The sequence below is a fragment of the Rhinatrema bivittatum genome, chromosome 1 (genome assembly GCF_901001135.1).
Source record: "Rhinatrema bivittatum chromosome 1, aRhiBiv1.1, whole genome shotgun sequence".
NCBI lineage: Eukaryota > Metazoa > Chordata > Amphibia > Gymnophiona > Rhinatrematidae > Rhinatrema > Rhinatrema bivittatum.
This window is the reverse complement of record NC_042615.1, coordinates 781596122-781614603: the sequence shown is the minus strand read 5'-3', so window position 1 is coordinate 781614603 and position 18482 is coordinate 781596122. Positions and strand designations below refer to the sequence as shown.

The 18482-nt window shown below is 45.1% G+C and overlaps 1 protein-coding gene across 2 annotated transcripts in view; it reads right to left on the bottom strand.

Moving 5' to 3' along the window:
• Positions 1–15672, bottom strand: part of CTIF (cap binding complex dependent translation initiation factor) — a 620589-nt gene extending 604917 nt beyond the window's left edge. For both annotated transcript variants that reach the window (XM_029580299.1, XM_029580308.1), the window contains exon 1: positions 15532–15672. The gene's annotated coding sequence lies outside the window, so the exon portion shown is untranslated. The remainder of the gene's footprint in view (positions 1–15531) is intronic.
• Positions 15673–18482: the final 2810 nt, after the last annotated feature.

The following is an 18482-nucleotide window of genomic DNA, read 5'->3' as shown; positions in this document are numbered from 1 at the left end:
GCTAACAGAGGTGTGCTTTTTGGCGCATAAACATAGAACTGGAAGAGGGAGAGGCCACCACCTGAGGATCTGACCTAACAGGTTTGGGTGGTGCTGAGGACCAAGCCTAAAGAAAGGACTGCAATCCTTGAAAAACTTCTCCCAAGAAAAGGCAGAAGGATCCATGCCAAAACCAGAAGGCACTTCTGCGGGGCCTACTGAGTTGCCATCCCCTGCGGAGGAACCAGTCAAGTGAGTTCCAAGATCAGGTGTTCCTCTGGACAAGCCCTTAACCAGGCCATCATCAGGCTGGGAAGAACCAGGCTTAGCAAAATCAGAGAAAGATAATTCTCCCTGAGCCTCTAAGCAGCGCTGACACATATTAGAGGGAGCATCCAGGTTGAGATGCCCCAATATGACAGGCAACACAGAGAGAAAGGCGCTTACGTTTCTTGGTCACTGGCACCATTAGGTCATCAGTACTCCTAACAGACGACTGAAGATGAGTGTCCAGCCGATGCGTGCTGAAAATGTTTTTGTTTTTTTAAGTGCACAAAATTTATGCGCACAAAAAAATTAGGTGTGCCAAGTCTATGTGCCGCAAAACTAAGCGCACTGAACCACTGCGCCAAACCTGAACGCACTACCGATACGTGTAATGCATGGCATACAATCACAACCAAAAATCAACTGGCTAATATTATTACGGCACCTTAGTAAATCATGGGATCTCGAAGTTGTTATCTTCATTATCTGAATTAAAATTCCAATTTTTATTCAAAACTTTTTGTTAAAAAATATTTTTTTAAATTTTCAATATTTTTGATATTTTTGATATATTTATATAAGGAGAAGATTAGACCTCAGCACCGGCAAAATGATTCTGTCAGAACCGCTGCAATTTCTCAGCGGAAGCCGCCGACGTTAACGTTTCGGAACCTGCATCAGGGCTGGCTTGATGTCGGACAGTCGACCCGGCTTTAGTTAAAATCTAAAGCGGTCATGTTCAGCCAAAAGAATTTCGGGCTACAAAATTGAATATACAGATAAGTCATTGTCGGGACATTAATGGTTTCCACCATTACTTTAAACAGTTTATCTGTTTTATTTGTCGGGTGGCATCAACTTTCACTGGAAACTTTTTTGTTCTGAGTTGAAGTCAGTGTAATTGAGAAGTTGTAACGAGACTGAATTCCATGTGATTGCAGTAATCTCAATTTTACTAACAGCAGGCGGTTCACGCTGAGAAATTGCAGCAGTTTAGGCGGCTACAGTTAAAAACTGAGGTTGTCTTGTTTAGCCAAAAGAATTTTAGGCTAAATATATCATAAAAATTGTGGTCAGTAGTTCAAAGAAAAGATTCTGACCGGAGCTGCAATTTATATTTCTGATCACAAGGACATTGTAGTCTATATGACACTTATTTTATAGAAAACAGAAAACAATAGGATTAGACTTTAGACCAATGATTGTACCAACACGGCTCAAACGTTTTCTGCTCCTTGACAGAATCATTTTGCCGGTGCTGAGGTCTAATCTTCTCCTTATATAAATATATCAAAAATATCTGAAAATTAAAAAAAATATTTTTTAACAAAAAGTTTTGAATAAAAATTGGAATTTTAATTCAGATAATGAAGATAACAACTTCGAGATCACATGATTTACTAAGGTGCCGTAATAATATTAGCTAGTTGATTTTTGGTTGTGATTGTATTATACTAGTTAAATCCCTGATTTTCTTTATGCATGGCATACAATTCAGACGCACAGCCGGGCGCACTGCGCACATCAACGGTCCTGTAAAGGGCAGCCGAACACTCAGAAAAGCAAGCAAAAAATGCGGCCATGGCCTACACAGGAGAAAGCCTAACAGTGGAGCCTAGCCCACCTGGGCTACTCAACCCAGCGGACTTCCCAGGTCTCTTAACCCCAACGGACGGGATCCGGGAGCGGGAACGAATGTCGGAATGGCACACCAAGCACGAAGACTGGAGGAAGTCCTACACAACCCCTCTAACTCTGTTTCTGACTTTCTTGTCTGAGAACAGAGACGGTCTCCAGAAGTGGAGTGAGAGGGCATCTGCTATCACCGCCGTGCTCGGCTTCCTGCACCCGCTGCCTTTAAGCTGTACAATCAGCTAAGTCCACACCGGCTGAACAACCAGCTACCAGACCAAGACACACATCTGAGGGACCATGGAAATCACCTCAGGAATTCTCAACTGGAGGAGGGACCTTTTGGTATCACCACAGGAGAGCGGGTCTTTTACTTTTCCTTATAAAATTATCCTTCTAAAATCTGAAGCAATCCTCAGTAAAGGAGATGCATATCCACCATCTGCTGGAGACGGAGAATACTAGCAGGCTGATGTCACTGCAGAAGTATATCTACTGTGTCATCAGTTTGCTCCGTCTCCATCTGCTGGCAGAGGTGCTTAACCCACTGGTCCTGAGACTTTCTGTCTACATGCTAGGGAATAATGAGATTTTAAATTCATTCTGGCCTACATGAATGCCCCTAATACCCCCATTCAAGCGCACTCAACTGCAAAGGAGTCCATCACAACAAAAAACAGGGAGAGAGGACACCCCTGCCTGGTTCCCCTTCCCAAACAGAAAGCATCCGAATAGCTGCCACTAACAAATGCCTCACGGGCCAAATACTTTATTTATTTAGCATTTGTTTATATACCGAGGTACAGCTGACATAGCCTTCACTCTGGTTTACATTATAACAAACCAGTTACATTTAAATTCAAATACAGTTTATGTATCCATGTTCAAAATGTGCCTCAAGCCCCACTTTATGTAAAGGCCAATGGATGCCTTTGAATGCCTTTTCCACATCTAATATCAATACTACTAGCCCCTCCTGCACTGCCCACATTAAATTAAAAGCACTCCTAATGTTATCAGAGGTCTCACAACCCAGTATAAATCCAGGCTGATTTGGATGAATCAGCCCCTTTATTAATCCATTGCTAATTTATCTAATATCTGCGCCAAAATTTTAATGTTGATATTTAATAGAGCATTTAGTCTCTAAGGAACCACAGATGTGTCCTTCCCTTCTTTTGAAAAACCGTGATACCATCCACCCACATGGAAGGTGCCAGTTCCCCTCCCTGTGGAAGATCATTAAATGCCAATTTTAACGGGGCCTCCCAGTTGATTTTCAAATCTGGGGATTGATCCACCTTGCAAGTTTTTACTCACAGACAAATTTCCCCTTCTGTAATTTCAGCATCCAGTTTCGCTTGCTGTTCCTGAGTCAACATACTTAAGTCAAGCTCCATTAGGTAATCATCCATGCTTCGCTCACTAACAGAAGCCTCCCAGGCCTACAACTTTTGATAAAACTCATTAAATCTCTTAATGGTTTCCTCCTGAACAAAGGCCAACTTCCCACCCTGTTATTTTGCATTTTGGGTATTCCTTATCGCCCTGCCAGACCAGTCTACACGAATGGGTTATGTCCTCCAGCCAGCAGATAGAAGCAGAGACCAAGAGCTCAGCACTGTCTTCACTCCCCACATAAGGGTCTGATACTGCCTTAGTTCCTCAGTATTGTCTCTGCCTCAGCAGATTTTGAGACATATTTATGAATTGGTGCTGCAGCTATACAGAGCAAACAAGGAAATGGGGCTCCTGGGTGACAGCCTTCCTAAGATCGCTTTCTCTAGAGAAGCCAGGGCCGAGATGGAACCCGCCTGGGACAACAGTCCCCCCCCCCCCCAAGGGCTGATTTTCCCTTGTCCAAGGCACCCAGGTGGGTTGGTCTCACTGTGAGCCCGAACAGCTCATTCACTGATGATCTGCTTCTCCTTCCCCTTCTTGAGGAACCTACTCAGCGGAGTTTGAGTTCAGCACCAAGTAGCAAACAATGGAGGGGAATCCTTGTAGCATTTTTCTCCTTGGTGGCTTCAGCAGCCGAAGCAGCTGACTGAGCTCCCATGGCGATAGGCTAGCCATGGCCCTGATTTCCCCGGTGGAGCAGGACAACAGGCCAGATAAGGCACTGGTTTTCCCTGGTAAAGCAGGAGCCAAAGATGGAGAGAGAAATCGCTGCTGGTAAGTCTACACAAATCCTGTTGCTGTTCCTTGTCACTTCACCCTCTATTAGCATGGAGTATGCACTATATACCATAAGCAAGGCTAGGTGAGCTCCCCAGTTCATGCTGGAACCCTGCGAGGAAACAAGTTGGGCCTGGCTCGTGCTGTTGAACAACCGGCTATTCCGGTGAACCGGTGTCAACAAGAGTCCTGGGTTCAGATGCCAGCAAGGTCTGTCCTCTCACTTCACAGCACAATGCACTCATGATTTTCTTATAGGAGAAAACAGAAATCTATGCATGGTTCTAGGCTGGAAAGAAGCAGCTCACTGCAGGTTCTGAAGCCACTGATTTAGCACAGCTAAGAAGCTCCTTGATGAGTGCATCACAGCAGCAGCAGGAAAAGCCAGCTAGGGGGTGGAGCAAGTGAATAGCAACCCTAATGATTAGGGCTTTGCAGCCCTGGGCAGGGGGCTCTACGTGCCTTGCACTTCTTAACGGGTAAGTTGAAGCTTTGGCCGCAATTGATTTTTTGGGAACCTGGCTTGGTCCGTCAGAAAGGGCTAAACAGAGCAAACCTCTGGAAGGTAAATGTATCCGGTTTTAACTAGGTTCAACTTTTTCTTCACTGCTTTGTTGGTGCTAACCCTAAATATGTGGAGAGATATATGTACAGTTATATAGATTATCTATAAAAAGAGTTATGTAGACGATGTAAGTATTTATATTCAGACAATCACTGTACATACTCTGTCTCTTTATTCCCTCCCATGCTCTACTGGAGAGACGCCAATGGGAGGGATCAGAAGTTAGATATCTTATGCTCCAGGCCTCCTCATATGCATGGCAGGTGGCTTAGTATGTGGTATATTTGTGCCAGAACGTCAATCATGAGCCAAAAACTGAAAAACCAAGATTACAAACAAACAAAAAAAAAAAGGCAGGTAGAGCATAGACAATACCAGGTTGAATTATTCCTCCAGACAACATTCTGCATGTATAGAGTGCCACAGAGTACCACAAGGCGCTATGGTTAAAAGACGCGACATGCTTGGTGTTCCCCGGCAGTTTTCAGTCCCACTCAGACAAGGAATCTTGTTCTCCTCAATAGGGAACTTGTAGTCATAGCTGATCTCCTCATCGACACTGATAGGCAGCTTGGAACAGTTGACTCTTCTTCTGCGACTCAATGGTAATGACCCTGGCGTAACAGTTCGGTGCGCAGCAGTGGTTGATAAGAGCGGGCCAGGTTGCCATAGAGGCTCTACTGCTTCCATCTGGTGGACTCCAAGCACAAGGGAGCTCTGCTCTCCCATTCTCTTTGCTAAGGAAACAATGGAGGGAGAAGCTATCTACCCCTCTTCTCGATGGGGGGGGGGGGGGGGCTGGTAAAATCATTATGACAAGAGCTGTAAATGAATGTTGGTTATGAAATATGGTAAGCCACTTAGAGTGGATTTTGGTAATTGTAAAAAAAAAAAAAAAAAATTCAAGTCTAGTACTGCTGAAAATAAGAGCAGCCTGTTTAAGAAAGAAAAACGAAAAAAGAAAGAAAGAAATGCACAAATTGAAGTGATTCCGTTTTTTTTTTTTCTAAGCTCTACATGACTGTCTACCTATGTTTAACCAGCCAGTACTCTTGTTCCCACAGGAGGAAAATTTCCCCAAAGTGGGAATCTAGAGCCAATAAGTGAGCGTTGCCTTCAGCTAGGAAAACCACAGCTGGCAGAGGAAGGCATCCGCTCAAGGATTCCCAAGTTAGACAGGAGACTCCGCTGAACCTGGTTTTCCCTCTCCTATCCTCTCCCCAGGCTACTATGGAAGAAGGCTTTGTGTCTCAAATCCTCCTGCGTTGGGTCCAACATCCCTCAGGGAAGTCCTGAGCGAACTTTTCCCATAAGTAATGATCGACAGAGAGAGGAGGTCTAGAGCCTCCTTACATAAGGATCCAGGCAAAGTCATCGCTGGGAGTCTGACAAAGGAGAGGTAAGTGGGCTCCCCTCTATCCCAGTCAGTGCAAGGTCAAAAGGGGCTATAGAGTTCCTCTGGGGCCCTCCCTCACAGGGAAACCATTGCTGGAACAGGGTTCTCCGTGGAAAAAGAACATCCTTTGTATCCCAGGTAGATGGGCACTTACTGGAAGCTCCAAATCCTGGTTGGGGAGAGGAGGGTTGGTCCAGAAGGGGTTTTTTCTCTCTCTCTCTCTTCCTCTGGAAGTAGGCCATGGCATGAGATTGGGCAGGCTCTCGGGTTTTCAGTCACAGATGTTCGGGGGAAGCCTTCCCTTTGGACGGGAGACCACCACAGGAGGATTTCCAGTACCAGGACAGGCCTATGGCCAAATGTGGTTCAGATGCCTGCTCCTGCAACTCTCAAGGACAGCAGCAAGGGAAAGCTTGGACTCCAGGCGCCCGAGGGCAAGGAGGAGTGAAACCTTCCGATACCCAGAGAAAAGATATTTCCTCGTTTAAGTGCCTTGCACTACTTATTTACAAGTGTTTATATATTGCTTATTTTGAAAACTCAATGCTAAGATCCTGTAGAAAACAAGCTCTGTGTTCTCAGGAGAGGATCTCAAGAGTAACAGGTCTTTCCCTAGTGTCTGGTTAGAGAGTTTGCACTATTGCCTCTAGGAAGGAGTGGATAGCAACTCCCCTTCAGGGTGCACTGGCACCTTTGGCATGAATTGTATAGGCTGAGAGAGGCAAGATTAATCTAGCAGGAATAGGAATCCTAGGGGAGAACCAAGGCGGTTGGGTCCAAGCAGAGGACACCGCGGGCCACCTAGAGTTTCCCTGATGGATGTAAAGTCAAAAACATATCGGCTGCTAGCTCAACATGAGCAGCCAAGTAGCAGCTAAGATGCTCTCTTATTGGCTGGGGGCAAACCAAGAGAACAGGGAGCTATCAAGTACTCTGGTAAGTCAATCAAATCTGGTGCATGAAAGAGTTTCCCCCTGCAGAACCGAGTAGCCGCTTACATGATAAACAAGATCGTCATAAATAGGACGTTGGGAGCGGACAGTCTGGAGACCTGGAAGCGTAAGGTCTAGCAGAAGGAGCCTTTGCCCTGCTAAGGGTCAAATAGGGGCGTTCTAGAGGTGTTCTCTTTAGGTTAACTCCAATAAGCTCTTAGATGAACAAGTCCCCAGGCCGAGAAGGAAAAGCAGGAACCAGGGGGTTCAAATAGCTTGGGAGGATCACAGCTGATGTCCAGGTTTTGGAGGATGGATCAGCCAGAAGCCTGCACATTCTCTGGATTTAGGCCGGGAGGGGCACAAAAGGGTGGTTTTTTATCTTAGGCCAATATGTCTTCCCTAGAAGGGCCATGTCTGCTCTTTTGGCTATGAAAAGAAACAGCTATACAAGGAGGCTAGATAATGACAGGCGTTAGGGCCTCCTTTGCAAAGGCGGCCATGTAGCAAAGCCTGGGGCCTTGGAGCTTCAGCAAGGTCAGCCTTACGTCCAGATTACATGGCCACTCCCTATGGCCTTGGACAAGTCATTTTTCTCTCCTCGGTGTGGTAATCTCCCTCCAAGGCCTCAGCTACAGACTTGGGATTGTGGGCCCTCAAGAGATTGAGAGGTGACTGCAGTACCTGGATGTTGGCCGCTTGAAGTGCCAAAAAGCGGAATTAAACAAAAAACAAACAAACTGAACAGGACAGTGCCAGGCTCTGCTTGGCTGCAAGAGACATAGGAATAAAAGCTACCTCACTCTCTCTCAGCTGATTTTCTTCTGAGGAGCCAGTACCACAGATTCCCTCAAATTGAAAAGGGAACTCACTTAGGGAGGGAACAGCCATCTCCCCCTTCTTCTCAGTCGTGGCAAGCTAGCAGCTCAGAGACTGGTCGGCGAATCTATTTCAGCAGCGGTCTTAGGAAATACCAAAGAAATGGAGTATCACAGCACCTAGGATGCTCCCTTTGCTCCAAGAACAGTGTTGTTTCCAGTAAATCAAGAGATTTCATTACTGGACATTAGGAAAACAGAAAGTCAAGGTCAGATGCAGGAACTTAGATCCCTTGGTGGGCGCAGTGCTTTTGGGTGACTTTAGCAAGTCACAGAGTTCAAGAAGGCAGTCAGACTTTGGGTCTGTCGCAGGGGCCCACAGAAAGTTTAAGTGTCCTCTAAGGGCACCCAATGGCACAAGGCAGTGAGTAAGCAATCATGGCAGCAATACATATTAAAAGCAATGCCTCGAGGGCTTAAGGTGCACTTAGCAAAGGCCCTGGCATCAGCAAGGGCAGTATGTACACGAGTAGGCCCAGTGGAAACCTGCGGGACAGTTGAAAGCGCAGTTTGCATACATTTACAGGACACAGGAGGCTGAACCTTCAAGAGAAGGATGCCCCATTTCCCATGAGAGTCTTGGAAGCGGGTCTTACGTTATTCCCACCCGGGATGGATACCCTTAGGTACATCCCATTCGTGTAGACTAGTCTGGCAGGATGATAAGGAAGATTCAATTAGACCTTATTTGCTGATTGGCTTTCCTTTAATCCTGACTGACCAGTCTACAGCCCCACCCCAGGAAGAGAACTACTCCAAAAGAAAAGTTGTATAGGTACGCGTATGTCTATACATATATGTGTGAACACATATAGAGATTAGTGAAAATACATTTTTTGTTCTTGAATATCTTTCTTTGAGTTCCAGGGGATCCTTATCCTCAAGGGAAAAAAAAGTCCTACATATTTGCCTGTCCACGCAGAAAGCAGGAATCCTAATCGTGAGCGTGGAGTAGGAATTCTTCCTCCTGAGCTAGTAATCGGGGATCGAATGTTGGGGATGGTATCAAGTTTTGGGTTACAATGATGATTTGGGAAACCAAAACTAACAATTGCCTTTGGGGGTTTGTAGCTATGGCACGAAATACTGAGGAGCTAAGGCAGCACCAGAGTCTTATATGGGGAGTGATGTCAGCACTGAGCTTTTAATATCTGTCTCCATCTGCTGGCCGGACGACATAACCCATTCAAGTAGACTGGTCTGTCAGGACTAAAGGAAAGCCAATTAGCAGGTAAGATCTAATTGAACCATTTGTCCTTCAGCTACATTTTTACGCAACTTAAGAGCTACCAGTGAAGATGCTTTATTTCTAAACTCAAAAATATTTTTGTTTCACCAACTGAATTTGATATCAGTGGAATCCAAAGACAAAAGCCCTCAACTTTCCTCTATCAGGCTCTAATTGCTGATAGACCTGAGGAACCAGTTTATGCTACTCCTCTAAATTACGAACTGAGGTCCTCAACAAGGCACGTCTTTCTGCTCTTTCACGCTTCCTGGTTGGCCACCCAAGCTATTAATTTCCACCACACCACAGCTTTTAAAAAGCATCCCAAACAAGATAGACAATTCTTCCCCTCCCCCACTGCTGAAGCAGAATTATACTGAAAAGAATCCCCGCCGGGTGCACCATGTCAAATAAAGTAACGCACCTAGAGAAAAATAATCCCAAACTGCAGGTACTCTATGCTGGCTTTCCTGTTAGGAGTAACCACCCAGGAAAAGGACCTTGGAGCCCTTGTGGACGACACCTTGAAATCTTCAGCTCAGTGTGCAGCGCTAGCGGTGGTCAACCGGGCAAATAGTGTGTTAGGAATTATTTGGAAAAGAATAGAGAATAAAACTGAAAACATCATAATGCCCTTGTATAGACCCATGGTGCAGCTGCACCTTCACATGAGTTTTCAGTTTGATTGCCCTTGAACCTTGCAAGCTATGTTGCAGTAAACTGAATGAGTCACACTTGGCATAAGACAGTTGGCAGGCATGTAGGTGCTGGGCAGAGGAAAGCTGCCAGATCTAATGGAAGCTTGAAGCACACCTCTTAAAATAAAAAGTAAAACCAGTTAAGTTTAATTTGTAATATCTTTAAAAAAAAATAGTTTGCTCCTGTGTTTCCCCCTGCATTCAATTCTTTAAGTTTAGGAATGCTGGATAGGAAGATTCCTTCAGAAGTAAACCCTTCACATATATTGCACACCCCCAAGGTTTGCTCCCACACAACTCAATCATCCTTCTTTCTCAAGGACCTTGCTCGCTGCACCTTCAGGACATGCCTAAAAATGTCAACTGACTCCCGGCCTTATGTCCAAGAGGGTGCAGTTGAAAGCTTCTACTTAGTGTAATAATGATATTAAGTTGCGTGGTGCTGCTGTGCTGATCATCATCATCAGATCCTCTCTCCCTCTCACTGCCCTCCAAAGCATGCATTATACAGATCCATGTAAAGCAAAATTATACTGTGTACAACTGGGGAGAGGCTTGAGCAAGGTGATTGTTTTTAAAAGAGTATGTGGTCATAATGAAATAATGCGCAAATTTTATTTTACAAGTCTGTGAAAACATAAGAAATAAAAGGTATTAGTGGCATAATCTTTGCATTTCCCTCTTTCCTCGCTGGGGATTTAGTCTTAAATTAAGAATTGATATTCTTTTTTGATGCTGGAATACCACTTTGCACAGAATAGTTTTGTGTATAATTTATTTACACACATGGGAAACGTTTAGCAGTCTTTGAAGAGTAGAATTTTATCTCGTGTGCCACCCTCTCCAATGCCTATTCTTCTTATAAAGGGCAGGGAGAAGCCGTCCCAATAGTCTTGTCAGAGACAGTGGAAAACAGGATTTAGAAAGGGCAGGCTCCAAATCAAATAATTAGGTTTAAGTTCGGTCCAGAATTTCTCTCCACTTGTTTGGGGATCCAGTGCTTACGCATCACCTCTCGTTTTTTTTAGATGAGTTCCTTATCATTCGGGGGCTCCCTCCCTCCCGACACAGTCTTTTCGAAACAAGGCCCGTGTCGGGGGACCGTTAATTCAGTGACACAAGTATTTGGCCTGATGCTGATGTGACTGAATTCCTCTGCCTGCCTATATACAGTAAAATTTTGCTCTTGAATTTGATGGACAGTGTTGAACCTTTGATGTCCTTCCTCCTCTTACTGGCTTATTCACCTTTGATGGTTGGAATATCACCTATTATTATTTTCTGTTTTCTAGATATCCACAACAGTTGTTCATAGGAACATGAGAAGTGCCAGGCTGAGTTAGACCAAGTTCCATCGAGCCCAGCATCCTGAATCAGACAGTGGCCAGTCCAGGTCACAAGCGCCTGTTAGATGCCCAGAAGCTGATCTACGTCTTGTACCTGACTCCCAGGGATCGATGGAGGCTTTCCCAGGTCTATCTGGCTACTAACTGTTTATGGACTTTTCCTTCAGGAACTTGTCCAATCTTCTTTTGAACCCCTTACCTTGCACCCATCCTCTGACAACATATTGCATTGTTCGACTGTGCGCCGAGTGAAAAAATACCTCCTACGATTTGTTTTAAATCTGCCGGTTGCTAGTTTGATGGCTGGTCCCCTACTCCTAATGTTGTCTGAAAGATCACAGATAAACTGTTCCCTATTTACCCGTTCCACCCCACTCGTGATTTTATAAATCTCAATCATATCCCCTCTACTCCAAGCTAAATAGCCCTTATCTACGGTAAGGCGGCGCAAGCAATAACAGGAGAGGAGCGCCGTGGGAGGGGACTCGGCGGTGCAGCCAATGGCGAGGGGGCAATTTTGAATGCCGCCTTGTCGTTGGCTGTCAGCATTGGTTACTAGCTGAGCCGGTTTTTTTCGCACCTCAGACGGTCCGGGCAGGCTGAGGCAGCGGCAGCGATTCTGTTTTCCCTCCCTCCCAATGGAGAAACATGCTTGTAATAACACAGTTGTGTTATGTGGTACTGGGTCGGCTTCTAAACTTGTCGCAGAGGGTGGCGGTAAAACCGAGCCCAAGGTTTGTTAAGTGTTATTTATTTACTGTAAAGGGGCATTCGGGGGGGGGGGGGGGAGGGGGGAATCTTGTGTAGTTTGGGGGCTGCTACACGAGATGGCCAATGAGCAAGGGGGGGGGGGCTGATGCTCAAGGCCGCGTGCTTACCCTGGCTGGGAAGAGGCGGGGGTAAGACGAGAGATGGACAATGATTACCTCTACCACTGGGGCGTGGTGGGGGGCGATTCGGGGGTGGGGCAAAGGGGGGGTTTGTTATGATTGTATATTAAAGCGACAGGCTCGGGGTTCAGGTGACAAATAAACTGCGGCCTTTATTAACCAAAAGAAAGTTGTAGTGTTTGTAATGAGGAAGGGGGGGGCGGAGTTATTCAGAGCGGGGAGAGCCTCTCAACTCTCAATGTTATTAGCCTTTCTCCATAAGTCTTTTTTGATAGGGGAGGGGGGGGGGGTAAGCAGAACTGCACACAGGAACTAGATTAAATTATAACAAACTAATTCTTGTGAGACGCCACTGACTGAAGTAAGTGTAAGATGTCCATGGGATGGGACACACAAACATCACCTGGATGTAGAGAGTAGGAGGAGCCAGGGTAAGACCCACAGGAATTACAGGAAAAGTCAGGATGGGCGAGGCCTCTATACAAAGCCGGAGTCTAGGTTTCCAAGGACCGACTGAGCCAGACCTACTTTTCCTTTCCATACACGACAACTGTACTTCCAAATTCAGTTTTTGAAAAACAGAATTACAAAATCTGCATATGGCAGAGGACAGGAGCTTTAAAAAAAATGAGGATTGACTGTAGCCTGTTTCTTGACGACATGGAGCTTGGGAGAAAGCTGTAGAAATCAGATAATTAGTGGTGACGTAAGACAAAATCAAGTACAAGATAATGAAGTTCTGCCTTTAAGAGCACTATGACAGCTAAAGGAATATGAACTTCTGGTCCTGAAAGCTTCATAGTAACTGCAGAAATTCAGCGGTCTGGCCTCTAAAGGCACAGAGTAAGTGCAAAAAAGATGACCTCCCAGCAATGAGCTGCTGGTAATGCTGTAGCTTCTGGAAGATGGAGCCCAGACAGCCCTGTAGCAAACACATAATATTTAGGCCCTCCAGCTCTTCCCCTAGGAGTGGGCTACAGGCTTTTGGTACCAAAACAAGAATGTGGGAGGAGGATTTGAGAAGGAAGCACGGGCTTATGTTTTTGGTGCAAGCAAGCCAGAATTCAGCTTTGCCATATCCTATACAGAGCACAATCCCATGTCCACATAAGCACTACAGCAGGTCTCCATTAGAGAACAAAGAGTGTATTTCATTGCCAATAGTTACTGGAATACCGTCGCTAGTAAATCAAAAGGCGCTGGGAGCCTGACAGCAGCCCTTTAACTGATTTAATTTTGTAGTCAGAGGGTAACAGGAAGAGCTTTTTACACAAGGATAGCACACCCACAACTTCCCAAGAGATGAGGACTGCTACAGAGAGAAGGGCAAGGTGCTGAACCGAGAGATTTTTGCTTCTGTTTTTAAGGCACACGACATCAAACTCAGCAAACAGTATTACTGAACAGCCTGCGAAGCCACTGACCCAAACCGAAACAAAGGAAATCCGTAATACTAGATGGAAGGCAAACAAATCAGTGCAGACTCTCCCCTTCCCCCTGAAGTAGGATAGTACAGTCTCAGCCACAGCAGGGCTTGAGGGACTGCAGCTCTTAACCCTTTTTCTGCCACACAAAACCGGACACTTTATCATATACTTTAAGGTTTTAAGGATTATGACAAGTCTTTTCAAACATGGCACGAACAGCTTTTTAAAATGTGCCAGCGAAAGAAAAAGGCCTATGTGAGCGGCGCCGTTTTGCACTCTCCTTTTCATTGGCACCTCCTAACTTTCCACCTCCCCCTCTGACTTTGCCCCGGCAGCAGCATCGCCTGGAAATGCTGTGTCACTTCCAACACTGCCTGCGAGCTCGTGCGAAAGCAAGCGCGCGCGCGTACACACACATTTTAAGCCAAATTCCACATGCGCCCTCACCTTAACAGTAATCCACGACGGAGCTTTGCTGCTCCGCCGTTTACAAAACTAATCCTCCCGCAAATGCTAAATGCTAGGGATGGGAGAGGAACTAAATCAGCGCGAGATGCCAGGCATGAGACGGGCAGACAGGAACCGCACCCAACGCTAAGGGGAAAAAAATATTTCTATAATATTACCGGACAAAGGCTCACCTCTCCCTTCTTCTCCTCCACCCTCCCACTGCATTTTCTTTTTGTGTTATTTTCAGAAATTACAGGAAGATTGGAGCAGTGATTACAGCCACAGGCAGAATTGCTGTGATCCCGCAGTCTATCACTGACAGACTGTTTGTTCTCCCAACACTCGAGCGTAATTAAAATCATAGTCATGAATTACAGAGACCTGCGTCAGAAACCTGATATTTTTGTTTTGCCCCTCTCCCTTTTGTTAACGAGCATGATAATACAGCATTATCACGGATCTATCTCATGACCCTGAATGACAAGCGTGAAACAAAACAAAAAACGTTACAAAAATTGCATGATCACACACACACAAAAGGAGAAAAAAATTGGCCCCCAGAGAGGTATTTGCAAAGCACGAAGCCCAGCATCTTCCATGGCAAGTTCCTAAAGAACAATACAAAATATAATGCTCTTACAATGAATCGTGACTTATCATTCATCATCACTACTGGAAGCGCAAACCTGACACCTCTCCGAAATAAACAGTGATCGAGAAGCATGCAAATAATCTTACACTAATATTGTCTAATAATTCACTAGCAGCATGCCGAGATCAGTCATTCTGGTGCTGGAAACAAATGTGTGAGGTGTTACTCAATTTATGTCTTGCAATGATGCAATAAGAAAGGATTATTCTCATGGCCTGAGAGGCCTTGCGTGCGGAAGTCACAAGGGGGAAAAAATGGATTTTTACTATATCAAGACATTGTTTATCCACTCACCCACCCCTCAACACATATTGTCCAGAACTATATAAAGAGATCGACATCCCTGCCATGCGATCCCAGCATAGCTTTGTCCATCTGAATGGGGGAGAATATATATGTGTGCACACACACACACACATACATATATATATATAAATGCATGTGTGGATGTATGTATGTATATATATATATATATATATATATATAAATGCATGTGTATATATACACACACACACATACATATATATATATATACACACATACATACACAAAGGCAGGTGTCATACATTTTTTATATATACACATACATATAAAGCGGACATGGCCCAAGAAGAAAACTGAGTCAGCTCCATGCTCCGTTTAGGAATGCAACCATGCCCAACTTTCGCGTTTCTATCGCTAACAGCTGCAGCCTTTTGTTTGACAGCACAGCTGCATTTCAACCTAGAGAAGGGCAGCTTCAAACAAAAGAGAGGCGGGGGGAGGGGAGTCAGCCAGGGTAAAAGGCGTGCCTGGTGGCAAGCTGATGCCATAGAGCCGCCAAAACAAAAATTTGGAAAAGTGCAAGCTCTCCAGCGCTAGCTCAAGTCTCCGATTCGCCGCCGCAGCAACATCAGCAGCAGCAGCACTGAGTCACTGTGGTGTAAGTTACACTCGCCGCCCCCCCGGTTATGGCTACCAACTACACTGGCCATCAAGTTTCAAAGGGTGCCCGAGAGCAGCAGCACATTCACCTGAGCTCCTGATCCTGTGGGACGAGGAGGCGGTCCCAAGTTTGCTCCCGGGCTTCAGATTCCTGCCTTGCGTTTCATGGGTGCTGGGCACAGGGCTTTGCCTGCCCGGCTCTCTGACACACGCAACCGGAGCGAGAGAACGGAGGAATGCGACGCCCAGGCCCTGCCCCCACGATTCAGCACCACGTGCATGGGCATCGGAGCACGCCCCGTCGGCGCTTGGCAGCCTGGGAAATGTAAGTCTTAGCACATAGAGCTGCCTTTTTGTTCTGCTTCCTTCCTGCCCAGCCGCCCTCTCAGCGCAGAATTCATTTAGTATTCCCCGTTTGAGTTGTGCATTATTACAGCTTTTGGGGTTTTTTTCAACCCAACCATTCCCAGGAAATAATAATGTAACGATATTTTTTAAAGTAGACAATTTTCCAGATCCCTTTTTGGAAAACGTTTACTTAACCACTTTATACATTACTTGGACAATACGTTTATAACTTGTCATGCCAATAAAAGTTTCCTGGACCTCAGTAGATCGACGTCGGGCTACAACGAGGGTGACTGTGTGTGTGTGTGTGTGTGTGATTATGTAGTCAAATACACAAAAACTATCCCTGCTTTGTAATTGGCTGCCAGAGTTTGCCCCATAATGTTGAGCACAGGGGGATGAATTAAATTCATGATGATGTGTAAGACATTCTATAATGTAGGTTATACTGAGGTTGCAGCACTTACTTACTTATTTAACAGTTTTTATATACGGATGATCGTTGGGAACATTTCATTGGTTGACAAGAAACAAAATGCAGCAACAAGCTTTACAGAAAACATGGAACTGATAAGGAAGGGGGGGGTGGGAGCATGGGAATAAATTAAACATTGAAAATTAACAAGAGCATATAGATAAGAATCAAATATTCACAGGGGGGAATAAAATTAGATGTTAGTCTATAAGGTGCCATTCACCTCTTGTCATTTAGACTAGGACGTGTCCGCCATTTTGCTTCACACTATTAGACTGATAGTGTAGGGGAACCATAGCAAATTTTGCCTGTTCCTGTGAGAGTAAATAGACATTTGAGTGGTGTTTAAAGGCAAAAAGGGACCAAAGCAAACTGTGACCTGTGGAACTAAATGGATACCTGAACCACAGTTGTGCCTGTGAAAATCTACAGACATCCAAATTGGCATGAAGTGGCATCTAAGAGAGCTAACAGACACCTAAATTGTGTTAGGCCATGCACAGACCTAATTGCTTCAGACAAAACCTTATACATAGGAACATAAGATATGCCATACTGTGTTACACCGAGGGCCCATCAAGCCCAGTATCCTGTTTCCAACAGTTGCCAATCCAAGGCACAAATACCTGGCAATTTTCTCCGATTTGTTTTAAATGTGTTATTTGCTAACTTCATGGAGAGCCCCCTAATCATTGTATTATCGAAAACAGTAAATAATCAATTCACATTTACCAGTTCACATCTTTTCATGATTTTGTAGACCTTTATGATATCTAGGGTTGCCAACTGTCCAGTTTTGGACCGGATATCCAGGTTTTCAGGCATTCTCTACTCTACAGTGTCTAGTCAGAAGTACCGACTGGACGCCAAATGTCTGGTTTTGCAGGTGGATTCTCCTTTTTCCCGCTGCCTCTTAGTTAGAAGAAGAGAAAGGCAGGTCAGAACCTATCAGAGAAGAGCTGTACTGTTTCCCTGCCTCCTTTCCCATGCTGTGATTGGACAACATAGGGAGAGGCGGTGGTGCACAGCACAGCCCTCAGCTCTCAGTGGTTCTGCAGATACTTAGATACACTGTTTAGGTAGTTCACTGGCAGGATCTAAAATGTATGCAAATGAAGGGGGTACCATTCCCTCACCCCAGCCCCGGACCTCACGTGTCCAGTCCTGGTCTATGGAAAAGTTGGCAACCCTAATCATATCCCCCCTCAGCCATCTCTTCTCCAAACTGGACAGCCCCAACCTCTTCAGCCTTTCCTCATAAGGGAGATGTTCCATCCCTTTATCATTTTGGTCGCTCTTCTCTGTACTTTCTTCAGTGCAACTATATCTTTTTTGACATGCGGCGACCAGAAGTGCACACAGTATTCAAGATGCGGTCTCACCATGGTGTGATAGAGAGGCATTATTACATCCACCATTTTATTTGCCATTCCCTTCCTAATAATTCTTAACACTCTGCTTTTTTGACTGCCACAGCACACTGAGCCAAAGATTTCAATGTATTATCCACTAAGATGCCTAGCTCTCTTTCCTGGGTGGTAACTCCTAAGATAGAACCTAACATTGTGTAACTACACAAGGGTTATTTTTCCCTATATGCATCACCTTGCACTTGTCCATGTTATATTTCATCTGCCTTATGGACACCCAATCTCCAGTCTCACAAGGTCTCCTGCAATTTATCACAATCTGCATGTGATTTAACTACTCTGAAAATTTTTTGTCATCTGAAAATCTCACTACCTCACTCGTTGTTACCCCTTTTCAGATCATTTATAAATATATTAAAAAGTACTGGTCCAAGTGCAGATACCTGAGGCATTCCACTGTTTACCTTTTTCCAGTGTGTTTTAACCAGTCTGCAATCCACAAAAGGACATCGACTCCTATCCCATGACTTTTTAGTTTTCTTAGAAACCTGTTAGGATTTTGTCTGCTACACAGCCTTATCCTACCTCCCTGATGCCTTCCCAGCTGCAGAGGCCCTCAGTGAACCTCATCACTAGTCCTGTCAAGTTACTGCTCACTGCTCTCCATGCCCAAGTCCCAGCACTATGTAACCCTGTCTTGCCAGAAGCTTCTTCTCTTCTCATGGTGTCACTTCTGGCTCCATGACCCAGAGCCAAAGCCAGACCATTTGGCACCTATGGCTAAGTGAAAATGTGTGCCCTCACCCTGAACACAACACACAACTACACAAGCTGGGAAACTCTATTA